This window comes from Megalobrama amblycephala, linkage group LG6, assembly GCF_018812025.1.
Source record: "Megalobrama amblycephala isolate DHTTF-2021 linkage group LG6, ASM1881202v1, whole genome shotgun sequence".
In the NCBI taxonomy this organism is placed as follows: domain Eukaryota; kingdom Metazoa; phylum Chordata; class Actinopteri; order Cypriniformes; family Xenocyprididae; genus Megalobrama; species Megalobrama amblycephala.
Window position 1 is genome coordinate 4317175 of NC_063049.1, and position 6033 is coordinate 4323207.

Consider the following 6033-nt stretch of genomic DNA (forward strand, 5'->3'; position numbering starts at 1 on the left):
CCATCCAACATATCAAAGTCTGCTAAAGCCATTCATACATTCATTAATACCTATAAATTATTTGACCCATTTAGAGTTTTATCTCCCAACACAAGGAAATATTCTTATTTCTCTCCGGTTCACCATTCGTTTTCTAGAATAGATTTCTTCTTAATTGATTATGCATATTTAACAAACATCAAACATTGTGATTACGAAACAATTGTGTTATCAGATCATAGTCCAGTAGCATTCCATATAGAGATGGGGCATGACCCGACAACTAAAAAATGGCGGTTTAATAATGCTCTTTTATCGGATGACAAAGTAATAGAAGAACTGCAAAAACAAATTGATATTATTTTGCATACAAATGATGATCCAGAGATCAAAAGATCCACCTTGTGGGAAACATTTAAAGTATACATGAGAGGCCAGATTATTTGCTTGAATAGCTTGAAAAATAAGCAGCGAAGGGAAAAGGAGTTGAAAATTACCCAAGAACTTAAGGAAATTGACAGAGTTTATGCCAACTCCCCCACACCAGATCTTTATAAAAGAAAGCAGTCATTGCAGACCGAACTCAATTTACTATACACAGCAGAAACGACTAAATTCTTGACACAATTAAAACACAAAAATTATGAGATTGGGGAAAAAACAGGTAAACTATTAGCCCAGCAAATTAAAGAAGCAGCGTCAAGGTTAATTACAGAGATACGAACAGATTCTGGTCAGACAACAACCAATCCCAAAATAATAAATGACGTATTCAAGAATTTCTACTCTAAATTGTATTCTTCAGAATCCAAAAATGATTCAAAATTAATAGAACAATTTTTTGATAACCTTCGGATACCTACTCTAAGTCTAGAAAACAAAAAATTATTAGAACAACTGATTTCAAACTTAGAAATAAAACAAGCCATACAGTGTATGCAAAAGTGCCCTGGCCTTGATGGTTACAGTGTTGAATTTTACAAGGCTTTTATAGATCAAATCTCAACACTTCTTTTAAGTGTCTATAATGAAGCATTGGCTACAGGTTCTCTACCTCCAACATTATATGACGCATGCATCTCTTTAATCCATAAATCTGGCAAGGACCCTCTAGAACCAGGTTCATATAGACCTATAAGCCTTTTGAATGCAGATAATAAAATTTTGGCAAAGATCTTAGACATGCGTTTGGAAAAGGTCCTTCCAACTGTTGTGTCACCAGACCAAACTGGATTTGTTAAAGACAGGCAGTTGTTTTTTAACATCAGGCGACTTTTCAACATTATCTACATTCAAAATTCAAATAAAGAGGTATCCGAAATATTGGTCTCACTGGATGTCGAGAAGGCCTTTGACAGGGTCGAGTGGGATTTTCTCTTCTCGGCCCTATTGAGGTTTGGATTTGGCCCCTACTACATTTCTTTAATTCAGCTGCTTTACGCTCAACCTAAAGCATGTGTTCACACAAATAATATGGACTCTTGCTCTTTTCCTCTTCACCGTTCAACACGACAAGGCTGCCCTTCATCTCCCTTGTTGTTTGCGCTGGTTATAGAACCTCTTGCTATTTTGCTGCGCTCTACAGGGAATTATAAGGGGATTGTAAGAGGAGATAAGGAGCATAAAGTGTCCTTATATGCGGACGATCTGCTTCTATACATTTCAGATCCATCTCTATCTTTACCAAAAATTATGACCATGCTATCTGACTTCGGGAAAGTATCAGGATATAAAATTAACCTGTCAAAAAGCATATTATTTCCGATCAGCTCTAAAGCAAAAGATCAAGTACATACGCTCACCCCTTTTCCCTTCGCTGTTTCAGACCATTTTAAATATCTCGGAATAAATATCACACAGGAAATATCTGGCCTCTTCAGCAAAAACTTTGTGAACCTATATAAACAAACGGAGCAACAGATCGAGAGGTGGTGTAATCTCCCGATCTCTCTTGCTGGCCGAATTAATATTATCAGAATGAATGTCTTACCCAAATATTTATTTTTATTTCAGTGTGTTCCAATTTTGATTAATAAGAATTTTTTTACCAAAATAGATTCTTTAGTTGCATCCTTTTATTTGGAATAAAAAGACACCTAGAATTAAAAAATCTTTTTTACAAAGACCCAAACCCATAGGAGGAATGGGATTGCCCAGCTTCCGGCTCTATTATGGAATAATTATTATCTATTTTGGAATGGATCTCTCAGACCTGATTGGGAACAGATGGAAAATCAAGCTTTTTCTCCTAATACACTGAGATCATTGATACATTATACCTCTGATCTTTCTAAATTTAAGGCTCAAAACCCTGTTGTGTCTCACTCACTAAAAATTTGGTCTCAGATTAGAAGACATTTTCAGTGGAATCAATGTTCAGTCCTTACACCAGTAACTGGTAATCAAGCACATAAGCTGTTCTCAGGTCAAACATTTCAACAATGGGACCTTAAAGGAGTGCACACAATTATAGACCTTTTCATTGACAAAATATTTCCAACATTTGAACAATTAATACATAAATTTAATATTGATAACAAGGACTTTTTTAAATACTTGCAAATTCGCAACTTTACTAAAGTAACATTTCCCTCTTTTCCCAGTCAGCCTGAAATATGTCCTATGAACAATGTATTGTTGAACAACCCACTCAAAAAAGGATCTTTTTCTAGAATACATAATTACCTTTCACAGATAGATTGTACAACTACACTTGACCACATAAAGGATGCTTGGAGTGAAGACTTAGGAATAAACATCACAGACGACCAATGGATTGAAGCTCAAGAGCGGGTCCACTCCTCTTCAGTTTGTATCAGACACGGTCTGCTGCAGTTTAAAATCCTACACCGATTGCACCTTTCCAAACAAAGACTGTCCAGGATGTTTCCGGGAGTGGACGCCTCTTGTGAACGTTGTGGCTATGCCCCTGCTACATTGTCACACACATTTTGGAACTGTCCCCACATTACCCTCTATTGGTCTAAAATAATTGAGACTTTGTCAACAATTTTTAATGTTAGACTCCCAGCAGATCCAGTTATGTCACTATTTGGTGTGGTACCTATAGATATACATTTGAACAGCTCACAAATTAATGTATTGTGTTTTGTGATGTTGCTAGCCAGACATCTAATTTTACTAAACTGGAAAAATAAAAATCCTCCTACTCATCAAAACCTTCTTAGAGACGTAATGCAATATTTACAATTGGAAAAAATTAAATATTCTTTAAGGAAGAAAGAACAAACATTTTACTCAATCTGGCAACCTTTTCTTAATTATTATAACAAGTAAATTTGGACGGCCCTCCTATTGCCTGATTTGATATATTTTTACTTAATACTTCAAGTATGTTCAGGATTTTTGTTTTGGGTTTTTTTTTTTTTAACGTTTTGTTTTCTGTTTACATTCATACATATACAAATTGTATATATGTATGTGATTTGTATAAAACTGTTGGAAAATGGTAATAAAAATAACTGGAAAAAAAAGTCTTAAAACACTATAAATCAAGCTAAGGTAGGCAGCTTTTGTAATCAATTAAATTTCTTTTAATTGGCTACTTTTCTTTTTATAATAAACAAAAATGTAAAGGCAAATACAACTTCATCATTAACTTCATGCTCTGCTCTGGGCTTCCCATCTTCAGCTTGAGTTTCTTGTCCTCAGCTCTGGGCTTCTAGGCGTCGGGGGTACTGACATATCAGTATCCGAAGAGGCAATCAACTCATCAGTCTTTTATACTTGTGTTGTTTATTGCAGACGTTGGGTTATCTTCTTGATTGATGTACGTTGTAACTTTCCCAAAGTTTCCAGATCCTTCTCATGGCCTCGCAGGTGTAAGCTATCTGGCTTTTGTGTCCTTGAACTCCAGTAAACTCAGCCAAGATGGCTGATGTCCTTATAAGGTTCTTGGAGTAGAACCTCAGTTTTGTGTCCCTGAGCAAACACATAGAACCGCACACTCTTCTGTGTGCTGCAGTCCAGTTCTGCTCCTACTTCTCGTGGACAGGCACAAACAATATCTGTACATCTCTGACCATACAGTATAATACATTTCTTAGAAACAAACAAATATAAATAACAATAATATTGTAAGCAATGCCTAACATTCAATACATTGGCCAAATGTGTAGCAACAGACATCCAAAATCTTAACAAGGAGGCAGGGTAATTGCATTTTCTTGATATAATACAACATCTGTTACCATGTGAGATCCACCCCTATAGTTATTTTCCATTATCTCATCTATGGGGCTCTCCTCCCACACCTCTTTCCCATGTACTCCCCAACCTTTCTACCATAGTCATTTCACTAATATAATTGCAGGTGTTGCTTTTGTAAGAAACATTTTTCTTAGTAAGGGTGACCAACTTCTAGCTACTGTATGTAGGAACCGTGGACGAACCAGACAAATGAATCATTCAGATGATTCTTTCAAAACATAATTCCAGAAACCCAAACTCAGTCTACAGGAAAACTCTTGCCAATTTCTTTTATGACACTAATGTTTCCTGACAAAAGGAGAGGTGACAACTGAAGCTATTTGTGACAAACCAATTGATCACCAAGAAGATAAGGAGTCTCCAGATCAAAAGAGACAGAGAGACGATGCAGACCTCTTTTGTTTCTTTGAGTTACCTAACTCTACAGAAAAACCCACAAAGACTGTGTAGGAACCATGGACAAATCAGACAGATGAATCATACAGATGATTCTTTCAAAACATAATTCTAATTCAGAATCGAGGTTTCGGCTCCGGCTCGTCTACAGATCAAACCAGTACTGATTGCTTTTACGACACCCTATGCCTCCTGACAGCAGGAGAAGTGACAAACCAAATGGTCACCCAGGAAGATAAAGAGTCTTTGATCTTCAGATCAGAAGAAACAGAGAAAACAATGCAGGCCCATTTGTTTGTCTAAGGGACTAAAACTTTACAGAAAACCAATGAAGACTGTTGTACAGCTAAAACTGCATCAAAATTGTCCCAAACAATTTTAAATGGACTTATCAAATATCTTTCAACTGCATACATTTTACAAATTGTGTCCACACGTATTACTTGTAACCAGTTTGCTTTAGAACACCCACAATCCATGTAAATGTGTTAACTCTTGAATGACTGACTGAAAGTATGCTTTATTTGGACTTAATTTGATTCTTTTCCCCTTTCCTATATCCTGACTTGAATGAAATCTGTTTAAAATGTATTGTATTCCATTTAATAGTAATTATGTTAAAATGGCACTCTCTGCTGAAGCAGAAACGGGATGTAACACTTATGTTTTATTGGGGGCAGAGGAAAGCCTTTTGAAACAGGACAATATCTGATTGGCCAAAACTCCTCAGAGGTGTGACAAACAACTAAGTTTAAATTGTCATAGTGCAAGAACTAGTTGGTCAGTTCTGGTAAAGAAAACAGAGCAACAGAAGTAAGACCCGGTCAGCCATGACCAGAGTAAGCAGAACAATGGAGTAACAAGAAGAACAGACAAGCCGCTCATTCAAGCCATCCAACTTCCATTCACTTTTCTTTTCTTTTACTTAATTTTTCTTTTCCGCTGAAAGTCTCTTGTTCTAAGTTTTGCCGCAAGTTCAACCAACGACTTCTGCCACTTCAGGTTTCACTCCAGCGACAAAGAGACTTCACTTCATTTTTCCAGCAAGCTAAAACGTGATTGGTTTTTACCTACCATCTGGACATGAAAAGACAAACCATCGACTTGGAAAACCCTTCTCTGCACGCCGACGAGGGAAATTCACATTTAAAGTCGATGCAAGCAAGTACCCAAGATTAAAACTGAACTGGTGCATAAATTAACGATTGTTTCGTTCAGGTCAGATCTTCTGAAGAGCATAACTTTGCTAGGATCATCTATTCATCATATCACACTCTCTCTCTCCTAAAACTCTTTCTCTCTCACTTCCTGTCTTACTGCAACGCGTATGAATGAATGTATGTATGTATGTGCGTATTCGTGGTAGATTAGTTTGTGTTACAATAAATTAAGTCTTTTATAGATTTTAAAAGAAAGTGTCTTGTATTA